At 34.8% G+C, this 13,946-nt stretch overlaps 1 long non-coding RNA gene across 2 annotated transcripts in view; it reads right to left on the bottom strand.

Moving 5' to 3' along the window:
* Positions 1-7,845: 7,845 nt before the first annotated feature.
* LOC123579693 overlaps positions 7,846-13,946 on the bottom strand; it is a 28,583-nt gene continuing 22,482 nt past the window's right edge. Inside the window, exons 1-4 of one of the 2 annotated variants that reach the window (XR_006702898.1) lie at positions 13,275-13,421; positions 11,246-11,344; positions 8,301-8,399; positions 7,846-7,915 (exon numbers count right to left, since the gene is read on the bottom strand). This is a non-coding gene — a long non-coding RNA (uncharacterized LOC123579693). Of the gene's footprint in view, positions 7,916-8,300; positions 8,400-11,245; positions 11,345-13,274; positions 13,422-13,946 lie in introns of those variants that run through there. The other variant, XR_006702899.1, reaches the window with a different exon arrangement.

Here is a 13,946-nt window from a genome sequence, read left to right as displayed (position 1 = left end):
CTTGCCTATACCTGACAAGTCAATCTCAGGCAGAGTCTTTCTCTTTTGAGGTGAACAAAACATGGAGCACACAGAAAAAAAAATGAAGTGTAACATAGTGTACCTCACCAGGATCAGTATGTTGGGGTTGTAGTTGGAGCCTCTAACTAGCAGTATGACCTTAATTAACCATTTCACCTCTCTTCTGGGTTCAGCATTCTCCTGTGTAAAATAAGGATATTGGACTGGGTAGTTCAAATGCTTATTCTAGTAGTCTAAGTTTCTAAGCTGTTGTGGCAAAGAACATTAATTGTTATAAATCAAAGCTACCTTTGTAGAATAGTAAAATTCTTTTATATGCTGACTGCTTTTCTATAATACAGATATTATCTTATGGCCCAAATTTTCTCTGATGTATATAAAACACAATGTTGTCTCTGACCCTCCAACAAAACCAAGCTATAACATATTTCAGTCTGTCACCTCACCACTCTGCAAACCTCTTGTTACATGAAAAATCTTTACATTATTTTCTTATAACCATGTGTAGGACTATATCAGAGTATCTACTCTAGGAAAGGGGGAATTCTTAATGCAAGTTATTCTTTCAAGCAATTAGATTATTTCAGATACTAGCTTTTACAAAAGTTCTGTAGGTGAGAGTCCAATTTTTTAAGTGGTAGTTTTATAAAGTTTTACAATATGTTACCATATTAAACTCTCCAAAAACATGAGTTTCACTAAGGAAATTTCTAGTATGCATGGCATTATATCTAAGGACATTTTCAGAAATCTTCAAATTTTCTATAAGATGTAATAAGGTATAAAATTCAGTTGGGGATAATTAGAAGAGGAAGAGACTATAAGGTCAGAATAGAAAAAGAAGAGAATGAGTAGGAAGTTCCAACCCCTTTGCCTCCCTAAAAAACTGCCTCAGAGACCTTGAGAACAATAAAAGAAGATGAGAAGAATACATCAGGATCTTTGACTTTTACTCTTCCTTCTTTATAAAAGAAGATTATATGCCACGGGGCACCTGGGTGGCTCAGTCAGTTAAGCATCTGACTTCAGCTCAGGTCATGATCTCACGGTTCGTGAGTTCGACCCCCACGTCAGGCTCTGTGCTGACAGCTCAAAGCCCAGAGCCTGCTTCGGATTCTGTGTCTCCCTCTCTCTGCCTCTCCCCCACTCATGCTCTGTGTCTCTCTCTGTCTCAAAAATAAATAAAAATTAAAAAATTATATGTCTTGAAGCACGATGGGACACAGAAAGCAAAGCCATAAAGGCAACAATTCGTTAACATCTGGATAGAGAGGGAGACTTGGAAAAATGTCCCTCAGTACGTATGACATATATAGCAAACTACGACAAGTCTGCATGTTCACAGTTCAAACTGGAAGAGACAGAGCACCCAAAAATTTCTGGTGGGCAGTGTAAGGAAATGGAAAACAATCAGAGTGGCCACTATCTCTTTGCATTTCAGTGACTCTGACTTTACTTTTCCTCTGAGACTTTAAGTTCCAGGTAAGAATGGAGACCTTTGTTATTAAAGTGGCAATACATGTATGTTTTTCTTTTGATTTTTCTGTTTTGTTTGTTGGGGCATTTGGGGGGAGGAGTGTGTCTCATTTGAGCCATTAGGAAATCCCAAGAAATGGGATGATTTTTTTTTCTTTTCTTAAATGAGGGACCCTACAACAGCAGAGGTTAAATGATTTGTGACTTGTTGCAAAGTGAAGTGGCAAAGATGGGGCCAACATCAAAGTTTCCAGCTTCTTAAACATTTATCAGATATCTATGTTCTTCCCAACAACATTCCAAATAATAAAAGTTTTCCACGTCCAGTTCAGAATAACCAAAATAATGGTGTCCCTTGGTTTTTCTGTGTAACCTGTTTACAGTGTCTTTTAAAATCATCTGCCAGCTGTGTCATGGTAAAACCTACACTATTCTTGGCTTGAAGTTGTGAATCATAGCTATTAAGTCCTTATGAGCTTTCGGGCAAGTCATTTAAGTGCTTTGAATTCTAGTTTGTTAAACTGTAAAATGTCAATCAAAATATCATCATTCAAGATTAATGAGGATTAAATTAAATAATGAGTTTGGGAACACTATATAAGCTATAGATTGTCACTAACAATTTAATGTGTATGCTTAAGTAATTTTTCAGAAAACTTCAATGGCTTCCTGTTACTTGTGGAATAACACCTGTAATCTTATAAGTCCTCTTTGACATTTATTTTCAATCTTTTTTCTGCTTATAATAATAGCCAAGATATATTGAATAATTACTTTGTACCAGGGATATGGTGGATGTTTATCATCTCAGGGAAACCTCATATCAAGACTATAATAAAGGCAATGTTATTATCCCAATTTTTTAGCTATTTATTACTTGGAAAGCTGAAGAAACTTGCCCAATTTCACAAAGAGTAGAAGGAAGTGTGGAGCAAGGAGTCAAATTGTGGCTGTGTGATTCTAGAGTAAACTTAACCATCATGTACTTTTGCTTCCAAATAAAGCATATTTCTTGAACATTACTCTAACATAAATCACACTCAGTTCTGCAACAACTACCTTACTATACTATGAAAAGTTTTGATAGAGAAATTCACATAAATGCTGAACAATCACAACACAAAATTATCTGAATTTTTTTTATTTCCTTTGCTAGTTGGTTGACCTAGTTAGTTCAGATCTCAGCCCCAAATGCTGCTTCATTAATGAATTTATCTTGGTGTGCCTGCCACATCTCCCTTTTCTTCTGTCCTTCACTAATTCAAGCTCTTTTATTACGCTTGGAGTTCATGCTAATGTCCCCTTTGAGCATTTATCATAGCTATAGTTAAAAATGAATTGGACTATTAGTCTTATCATTTCTGTACTTCTTATTAGAAAGTGCCATGAGGGCAGAGGTCATTGTCTATTGATATATCTTGCACAGTAACATTTTCTTTTATAAAATGTCTATTTTTGAGAGAGAGAAAAAGGAGGGGGGAGAGAGAGCAGGGGAGGGCCAGAGGGGGTAGTGGACAGAGGATCTGAAGCAGGCTCTGTGCTGAGAAGCGAGGCTGAAACTCATGAACCACGAGATCATGACCTGGGTAAAAGTCCGATGCTTAACCAACTGAGCCACCCAGGTGCCGCAAATTGCACAGTAAATTATTAATAAAAACCTATTGAGTGAATGGTTAATGAATGAATGAATCTCATCTTCCTTTGTTTTATCACTTTAATTTATATACTGTTTCATTGTTTGAAAATCCATTTTCTTTGTTTTTTTTTTTCCCCTATGAATTGTTCTGCTTGTATAATGAATTTTCAAACTTCCCGGCCAATCCTAATTGACTAAAAATATTTATAGGAATTTCCCATAGCTATATCTGTGCCAATGACAACTAAATTGACAATTTCTTCCTCTTTAAATATTAGATTTCTGAAGTAGAAATACAAGTAGATTAAGTCAGCTAAGAAAACAAGAAACAGAATCTTTTTATGTTTTGCACATTGCTGTTAAACTGCATTTTGAATGTGGCTTTGAAATTTGCATAATCATTCATGAATCTCCTTTCATTTGAATGTCTTAGTAATGACAACTTAAGATATATTGTTTACTGCTTATTCAAAATAAATTTCAATTATCAAAGTAGATCTTTATGTGTGCACCTGTTTCCATATTTGCTATGGACTCAATTAGTAATATGATCATGTATGCTGATGCTGTTTTCAAACTGTGACTTGAAATATACCATGGTAACTTCTGCAATATTAGAGAACAGTGTTTTTTTTTAATCCTGTTAAATCATCTAGGCTGGAATTTTAAAACTTGAAATATCCAGCATATGCCACACTAAATTTACCAATGTTTATGCTGTAGATAGCTCAATATATCAAAGCTTCAAAACATTGTAGAAATATGCTTGGCTGCTGCTAATTCTATCCAGAGGTGAACTCTAATTCCTGGGGAAATCTATGTCTTCCTATGAGCTCAATTACAGAATTTTGTCTTCATCGTGCTGTAACATAGAAAATATTTTAAATTCTATTTTGTAGGGAATATATTGGATTTTATTCATCATTTAATTCTACCATCTTAGTGATGCCCCTAATAGGGTAAACTGTCCATTTTAGAGTATTAGAAAGTTATAAACTCAGAAAAACCTGTTCTACTTCTACCCCTTACCATTTGGGTAAAACTAAGTGTATATAAAACTCTTTAAATCCTTCTCATTCTGTAAAATGTATAGTAGTAGTTCATGCCTTATAGAATTTTTGTGAAGATTCAATGATAAAATGTCTGGAAGAGTTTAGCACAGATCCTAGCATATAGTAAATGCTCAATAAATATTAATCATCATTTTTATTACCATTATTATCGTAGTGTTCATGTGTAAGTAATTTTGTCATTTACATGGCATGTGCTAGGTGTTCTTTGCATATGTATGAGTCTACTTTTCTCTAGACAACATGGATTTGGTACCTGGTTGGCAACATTGTTCTTTCTACCATTCTTATTGCCTTAAATACAGTAAACAGTCATTTAATGGAAAGCTGATTTGTTGGTATATGTCTGCATTACAGTGAATTCACTTGCCTTCCAGAAGTGTCATTTGAGCACCTTTTTCTACGTGACACTGGGAAACAAAGGGGACTAACGCAATATTACAGGTGGCTTTTAAATTCAAAATGTATCCAAAAACCTAGTAATTTTAAAGCTATGGGTAATTCCAAACTCTAGAGAAATAGAGAAACAAAAATAGCTCTGAATAATAACATTCTTAAAGCATTTGTGCCAAATGAGGTATTTGCAAGTTAATTGTCTAATCTAATGTAGTCACAGTTGAATAACTTTGGAAGTAATTGGGGAAACAAAGCATTGATAAATGTGTGTGTGTGCATGTGTGTGTGTGTGTGCACGTGCATGCGCACATGTATGGTTCCTTGAATAATAGCATCTAACATGGGCAATTTTATTATAATTTTAAAATAGAATTAAAAACCAACACATTGTTGAACACAATTTTCAAGATGGAAATAATTATCTTTATATATATCTATGGTATTTTAAATAGTTGATCTAGAAAATCCTGTCCAAGTCAAATTTATAGTACTGGAGATATCCTAAAATTCAGCATACTTCTCATATTTATTTTATTTTTTAAATAGGCACTGATAAGAGGAGGAAAGAGTCAATTTATTAGTTTTAGTAAAAGGCGAAAGATTTATGCGATTTGAGGAGAAACCAGAGCATCAATTTATTAGTTTTAGAATAAAAACTTATTGGGTTTTGTTCCTATTGGTTCCTCATTAGTTCAATAGACTCCCAGATTTTCTTTTTGAAGAAAAGTGCCCTACAAATGGAGAAGTTTGCACAATGCAAACCTAACAGATGAAAGTGGCAAGGATGAGGCTGATAAGGTAGGCTGCCATCAAATCATGATGGACTTTGAATAACACTGTAAGGCTGGGTTCGAGTAGGGTAGTAACATGATCAAATCTATATTTAGAAATCACTTTTAAGGACTTGGATGATGGACTAGAGTAGGGGAGAAATCAGAGGTGAGCAAAATAATTTGGAAGTCCCAACAGGAAAAAAAAAAAACAAAGGAAGTCCCAATAGGGATGGAAGTAAGGGTATGGAAGTTCCAACGGGGAAAGGAATTAAATTAAGGATTTACAGGGCCTTATCAATAGTTATCTTTCTAAGAGGAGGAAAAAAAAGGAGTTGAACCTTGTGTATTTCAATCATGCAGGATGTTTACATATTTTTAACTATAGCTTTGCACAGTGTCAGCATAACAAGGCCCCCCCCCCCCAATTAAGGTACCTCAACAAACAAGGAAGATAAAGAATTTCATAAAATTAGTATAATACCAGAACAAAGAGTAGGGAGGGGGAGTGGAGAGATAGAAGCATACCTATATATATTACATGTATTATATCTGTATTACATATGTATCTTACATATGTATTACATGTATTAGTCATTTGTATACATATATATTATAAATGAATAGAGAACATTGAAAAGTTTTCCAGCCTCAAGTCATTTGAAAGGCAGCAAGAGAGTAATTTAAATACAAGCAGGCTAGATTCAGGAAAGAGGAAGTGATGATTTTGATTTAGCTCATCAGTAGCAAAATATTTTATAATTAATTATTATTAGTTACAAATAGAGCAGAGGAGCATAGAAGTAGGTCTTCTAAATAGTGGGTGAATGCTTGTGGGAGAGACAAGGATAGATAATGAATAAAGCATAAAATTGGTCTCAGAGAGCCTTCTTTAATAATAATTATAATTGTAATTATTTTAACATACCATAAATTTGAAAAAGTTTACAGCATTGATTGATGGATCCACTGAATCAACTGGGAAATTCTTCTCTTTCTGGTTTAACTGGTGCTTGTGAAAACATATATCTTTGCTCAAGCATTAATAAAAGAGCTGGAAAAGAATTTGAACTCTCTTTTCTTTGATGTATGAAGAAGGAAGGTTTAATTTGGGAAAAGAATGGAGAAGCCTTTTATGCTTTTTGTTAAGAGTAGCCAAATGCTGGAAAAGTATGATAGCAAGGAAATGGAAGGTGTGTTGCTAACTGCTCAAAAAAAGAGAATTAATGCCTTAATACCATCCGATCTGTACCAGGATGATTGGCTATAAAATGAGTTTTCATTTCATTTAAATAGAATTGAATTAATCAAAATATTAATTGATCACATTTAATTTATCACAATTATCACCACAAATAGCCTCTTAAAGTTATTAGGTAACATCTGTAGGACATCTAGAGGACACATCTGGGCTCACCAGCATCAGGAATAATGTCTTGGTGTCTTTCCTCTTTTGCAGCATTTCACACTGACATGCTCAGTAAGCTTCAGTGATTTGAACTCACCATGTGCATGTACCTTAAATGTGATAAGCTGTGTAGTGCACACATACAACCTAAGGGCAAGAAATGGGATGCCAAAGGTTAGACTGTGTAGGGGTGGGGGGAAACACACCAACTAAAAACAAGATAAGAAAAATAATTTTTCCTGTACAGTATAGAAAAATTTTTGGCATGTACAATGCAGTGAAAATTGAGTTCAACTGGTTTGAGAAAGTGTTCAAAAATTCAGTCCAAGTTCCACTAGTGGCTCAAAATATGACCTTGTACATGCCTTGTAACTCAGTTTTTTATCTTCCTAAAGAGTACAAATGTTCTTGGAAGTAGAAAATAAGCCAAATAAAATCATGAGGTATTAAGATGCATTTGGAAGTTCTTTGGAGGTCAAGAGTTTTGAAATTCTACATGTAATACAAAATCCAAGAAGAAAAAATGAATTTTCTTCTGCTGTAGTATAGTAATCTAAGTATTCATCTCTCAGCTAAATACCCAGATTATCTCTCTATAGCTATCTAAAGTTCATTTATATGAACACTTTCTCACTTTCCTGATAAAATTCATTTTTATCAACCTTCATGCAGTTTGAATTTCTGTATCCTCTGCAGTGTCAGCACCAGAGAAATATTATTTCCAACTAGTCAAAGACTGAGGAAAGCCAAAAGGTTAGTGGTAGATGGGGGAAGGGCTTTGCTGTAGAATTTGATATCTTAAAGGCAAGCCGTTTCATTTCCAGAGAGCTTGAGTATAATGTGATTTATCATATCAGTACCATGTAGAGCAAAGATTTTACTAAATTCAGGGAGATAAGGGAGAAAACAAAACTACAATAACCACTGAAATATAGCCTCAAATAATATTGGTGAACTATTAATGCCAGGGAAAGAAATGCAGTGGACAGATCAATTTCTATAAGGAGTAATCTTGGTTTTGGGTTTTTTTTGTTTTGTTTTGTTTGTGTGGTGTCTGTTTTTTTTTTCTTTGACATTGTATCTGTTTCACATCAAAAGGGAGAAGGGCTCCTCTTCATCACCAGCTTCCAGTGCTGTTCTAAATTTAAACAAAAAGATGCTAAATCTTTTTGTGCAAGAAAGAATGGTAAACATTTTAGTTACATAAACACAGAAATCATAATTACTGCCATTAGCATTATACTAGTCACTGAATAAATTCATTTCTGATAATATAGGCCCAAGTAAAAGTTTGTATATCTCTTACATAGTAATCCAAAAAATAAATGGCCTAGGGCTTATATGGTGGTTTCATTGTAGCAAAGACCAAGACCCTTTATTTAGGTCATTATATATCTGCCAATATTACATAACTTCTCTTCAGCTCTTGCTAAGCCATTTACATTCAGCCAACCAGAAGCAAAAGGTAATGGAAAAGGGAAAGGGGCAGGCATGATGCTTCTTTTAAAAGAAGTTCTGATTACCTCAACTTGTAATCCATTGGCGAGGACACAGGCACATTTGATGCAGGGGAGACTGGAAATTGTCTTTATAGCTGTGCGGCCATAGGCCTCACTCAAGTTCTATAGAAGAAGGGTAGAATGGGTATGTGATGATCTGCTCTCAATCTTGTCTCTCCCCTAAACACACACACACACACACACACACACACACACACACACGCACACACACACACCAACAGCAACAACAAAACCCCCACAAAAAACCAAGTTGCCCACCACTTGTCTCTCCCCTATAGGTTCAATTCCTTTCTTCCTACACATCAAACCACAACACAAGGAGCCACATCAAGACCTGATGGAGAGGGCCAAATATTACCTACCCAGAGATGGACTCTGACCTGGATGCAACTTTGGAAATGTTTCCCTTTTAGGGGGAGTGAATATCCCAAAGAAGACCATTCTTCTTGATGTGGCTCATCATGCTTAGGATATTAAAACATAGAGGAAATGTCTTTTTCTCTCCTCTATGCCAATATAAAATGGTGAAACAAGAATTTAAAACTGATTAAAACTGTTTTTTTTTTTTTGAAAGAAAGCATGGGAAATTCATAGCAGTTACTGAATGATCACAACCATCAAATCTCACTGGGCAAAAGTGGAGAAAAATCTTGTCTTGTACTGAATTAAGTTCCTTGGATAACCCAAGTAGCTCATTATAATGCCCTCTGGATATTTGTGATTATGGTCCTTGGTTTAGTCCTTTATGACACTTTCCTTGTCCTTATCCTTCATAATGAAAATATTGAAAAGTATTTTTTTAGAAGCTAGTTTAGTCCACATCATGATTGCAGGTTCAAGATAGGGTTCTGCTTTAAGGTTAGGAAAATAATAAGCTTCTGTAGGTGGTTTGTTTCTTTGGAAATACAATTTTTAGTAGGCTTCTAGTCAATTCTGTCTGCAGGTAATCGTAAGTAAAAATGTCATAAAAAGATATTTTTTATACTTAAACATACTGGTCTTTAATTTACTGGCTTTTTTTCCTCTCAAACTTGAATGGACTCAGCGCTCCACATCTGAATCTCAGTTTTGCCCCTGAGCTCGTTTTCATTGTCTGGCTGAAAACTCTTGGTAGGAACTGTTTGGCAAAACGTGAGGCTACAGTCTTATCTGCTACAAACTCTACCTTTTCAGAGGAACCTGTTCTAACTAGCCTACGTTGTACTGTCACTGGTAGAACTTTAAAAAAATCAACAAAAAGAAACTAACAGACCTATATTCTGAGGTTTTCACATCAATTCTATAGTTATAAGCTCTATAACTTGCAGGTCTATAATTTTTCAAGTCTGCTTTTCAAAGTATCTTAAGCAGCAGTGTAATGAAACATTTGTCTGTATAACAAAGGTTTGCTACCGTGCAGCTTGCCTCCCCTTGCTGATTTCCAACAATCACAAAAAGACAGCCACACATTTTGGATTGCTTGGTATTTTTTTTTCTTTTAGCATTGCTCTTCTGGGTACCATCTGTGTTACACAAATTTGTAAATGTTAGCAATAGAATAGTTAAAAATAGAGGTATTTATATATTTCCCAATAACTGTTCAGACATCCAAAATAAATACAGAGAAAGTAGAAGAAAGGAAATAATAAAAACAATAAGAGACATATATTAAATACATAAGTCAAAATTGTTTCTTATAAATGACTTATAATAATGACAAACCTCTGGTAAAATTGAATTAAAACACAGAAGACAAGACCAAAAATCAGAAGTTAATATTTAGACAACAGATGTTGCACATATGAAGCAGTAATAAGAGCATGTTATGAAAAATGTCATTCCAGTAAATTTCAAACTCAAATGCAATGGACCAAATTCTTATAAAAATTAACATCACTGATAGTAATTCAAAAAATAGAAAACTTCATAGACCTATAGATATTAGAAAAAATGAATTAGTCAAAAATATTTGTGCACAGAAAAGTTAAGCCAGAGGTAAATTCCCCAGAGTTCTGTCAAAATATTTAAAGAAAAAAAATCTATGCAATCTCTCCTGGAAGAAAAAAGGAAACTACTCTATTCATATAATGAGGCTGGTATTACCTTGGTACCAAACCTAAGAAGAACATTTTGTGAACAACAACAACAAAAAAAATGACATACCAATTTTACTTGTGAACATAGAAGAAAATAGTTCTAAGATATGAGAAGTCTAATAATGTATGACCAAGTTGAGTTTATTCTAGTAATGAAAACTGGTTTAACACTAGAAAATTAACAAATGTAATCCTGCATGATTCATATAAACAAAAAATATAACTCTGGTGGAAAGAGAACAGTTTTGTTCTATAGTTTTGCTTTCATAGCCTCTCATCCAATTTTCAAACCTGAGCCAATTTGTATACCTGGAATGTTGTGCCCAAAGAGGCAGCCTGATCTTGTTTCCATAGGTATAGCCAGTAATTTTCTTTCTATTCTTCTGCTAATTATTCATCTGCAATTATTCATCACACTGACTATATCCCAGAAAGAGGGAAACAGACTTTTCCAGGATAGATGGTAATTTCGAACTGAGATAAACCTTGGAAAAGTGAAATATTTTCTGGCCTACCCACAGAGAGGACATTTATGGAAGTGAGATAAGCAAAATTTTGGCCTAAAACCATTATACAGTGGACCCAGTGAGTGTGCAAAAGCACCTAAGGGTCATTTCCTCAATTTCTGGATGCATCCAAAACATACTCATCCATGAGGAGGATCCTTACATTATCTCACTCACCCAAAGAATAAAGTCTACTATCCTAGAAGGGGCAAGTAAAATACTCTGGAAGTAATACATCTCTCTTTTTCTTTAAACTGAGATCCATGTTCTTTTATTTACATATTACAAAATAATACATGAACAGATACATGATTATTTTTGCATATTTAAAAAAACATCATTATATAGAGAGTAAAAATAAAAATACCTTTCACTGTAGTCTTGATTCCCCCCTCATATCACACCATGCAGCTCCCCACAGGTAACCAGTGACAATATTCAGCAGAACTGGGAACTGTGAGATCCACTTGAAAAAAATTGTGGTAAAAAACACGTAACATGAATTCTCTTCTCAACAAAATTTTAAGTGCACATTATAGCATTGCTAACTGTATGCACATTGTTACAAAGCAAAACTCCAGAACATTTTTTTTAAGTAGGCTCCACACTCACGGGGCTTGAGATCAAGACCCTGAGATCAAGACCTGAGCCAAGATCAAGAGTCAGATGCTTAAGCAACTAAGACATCCAGGCACCCCTACCCCCTAGAACTTTTTCATTTTGCATGACTAACACTCTATATCCACTGAAGAACGATTCTGTTTCCCCTCCACCTCAGTCCCTGGCAACCACCATTCTACTTTCTGCTCCTATGAGTTTGATTATTTTAGATATTTGTATAAGTACAATTATGCATAGTATGTCCTCCTGTGACTGACTTCACTTAGTATAATGTCCTCATGGTTTCCCCATGTTGTAGCTTATGACAGGATTTCCTTCTTTTACAAGACACAATAATAACCCATTGTGTGTGTGTGTGTGTGTGTGTGTGTGTGTGTGTGTGTGTGTGTGTGTAATCTGTTTATTCTTTTATTTTGATGGACATTTAGGTGTTTCCACCCCTTTGCTATTGTGAATAACGCTGCAATTAATATGGGAGTGCAAATATCTCTTCAAGATCTTGACTTCAGTTTGTTTGGACAAATGCCAACAAATGCAATTGCTGGATCATATAGTACCTCTGTTTTGAATTATTGGAGGAATTTCCAGACTATTTTCCATAGTGGCTACACCATTTTAAATTCCTACCAACAGTACTCAAGAGTTCTGATTTCTCCACATCCTTGCTAATGTTTGTTATTTTCTGTTTTTTTAATAATATCTCATTGAGATAATATCTCTTTGTAGTTTCGATTTGCACTTCCCTGATGATTAGTGATATTCAGCATCTTTTCATATAGCTGTTGTTCTTTTTTGTTTGTTTTCTTTAGAGAAATGTCTATTCAAGTCCTTTGCCTATTTTTAAGTAAAGAAAACTATTATTTTGCTATTGACTTGTGGGAGTTCCTTAGATATTTTGAATATTAACCCATTATCAGATATATGTATTGTGGATATTTTCTCCCATTCCACAGGTTGCCATTCACTCTTTTGATTATTTCCTTTGCTGTACAAAAGCTTTTTTGGTTCTATGTAGTCCCACTTGTCTATTTGTATTTTTGTTACCTGTGCTTTTGGTGTCCTATTGAAGAAATCTTGCCAAACCAATATTATGAAGCTTTTTTTCTATGTTTTATTGTAGTAGTTTTATAGTTTCAGGTCTTATGTTAACTCTTTAATTTATATTGAGTTGAATTTTATGTATGTGGTAAGATTAGGCCCCAATTTTGTGCTCTTGCATGTAGATACTTAATTTTTCCAGCACCAATTATTGAAGATACTATTCTTTCCCCAGTGTTCTGTCCTGTTAAACAGCATTTGACTATATATGAGTGGGGTTGTTTTGGGGATCACTATTCTTTTCCATCAGTTTATGTGTCCATTTTATATCAGTACAATATTGTTTTGATTATTGTAACTCTGTAATATGTTTTCCAGTCAAGAAGCATGAGGCTTCCAGCTTTTTTTCTTTTTCAGTATTGTTTTGGATATTCAAGGTGTTTTGTGTTTCTATATGAACTTTAGGATCATTTTTTCTATTTCTTCAAAAATGCCATTGGGATTTGATAGAGCTTACATTGAACCTATACATCAGTCTGAGTACTATGGATATTTTTAGCAATATTTAGTCTTCGAATCCATGAACACAGGATGTATTACTATTTATTTGTGTCTTCTTCAATTTGAGCAACATTTTATAGTTTTCAGTGTATAAGTCTCTCATCTCCTTCATAAGTTCACTCCTAGGTATTTTATTATTTTTGATGCTATTGTAATGGGATTACTTTGTCAATTACCTTTTTAGACTATGCCTTGTTGGTGTTTTCAAGTTTGTTGATTTAGGAACATTTGAGCAGCATCAATTCTCAGTGGCTCCCAGGCATCTAGAGTATGTAGGGTCCCCTTAGTGCTCTGAAACAGTCATGACAGAAACCAGTCCCTTGGCAAGCTCCCTGTAAAGATAGAATGTTGGACTCATGTTTCAAGCCCTTCATTTCCCAGGAAGAAGCAGGAGTTTTCTTCTTTTCATTCTACGCTAAGATTATGGCTAGTAAATGAGTCCTAATCCAAACCATCAACTTTATTCTTAGTAGCCCCCAACATGACTTTCTGTCCGTCAGTGCTTAGATTCAGGCAATACAGAAGCCAGTACTTTGGGTAGCCCCCTCCCTGCCTCCACACAGGTCAAAATATTGGGTACATGTTTTAGTCTTCTCTTTCCATCTCCAGGGTAGAACCAGGTACTGGGAATTTTCTTGCAGATCACCATGCTTTGATGTCTCTGGTTTCATGCTCACCTGGGTTACAGGAGCTTCTTAACATGTTTTCTCCATTTCTCCAGGGAATTAGTCCATGTATTGTTAAGTCTGTATTTCTGTGGGTGGAAGGAGGGTCTGGGCTTTCTTCATCAGCATCTTGCTGACATCATCCTCTGGAAGTAATCCATCACAATTATCTCTTTTTACATC

Source organism: Leopardus geoffroyi, chromosome A3 (genome assembly GCF_018350155.1).
Source record: "Leopardus geoffroyi isolate Oge1 chromosome A3, O.geoffroyi_Oge1_pat1.0, whole genome shotgun sequence".
NCBI lineage: Eukaryota > Metazoa > Chordata > Mammalia > Carnivora > Felidae > Leopardus > Leopardus geoffroyi.
Note: the sequence above shows the minus strand (reverse complement) of the source record. Positions and strands in the feature narration are given on the sequence as shown.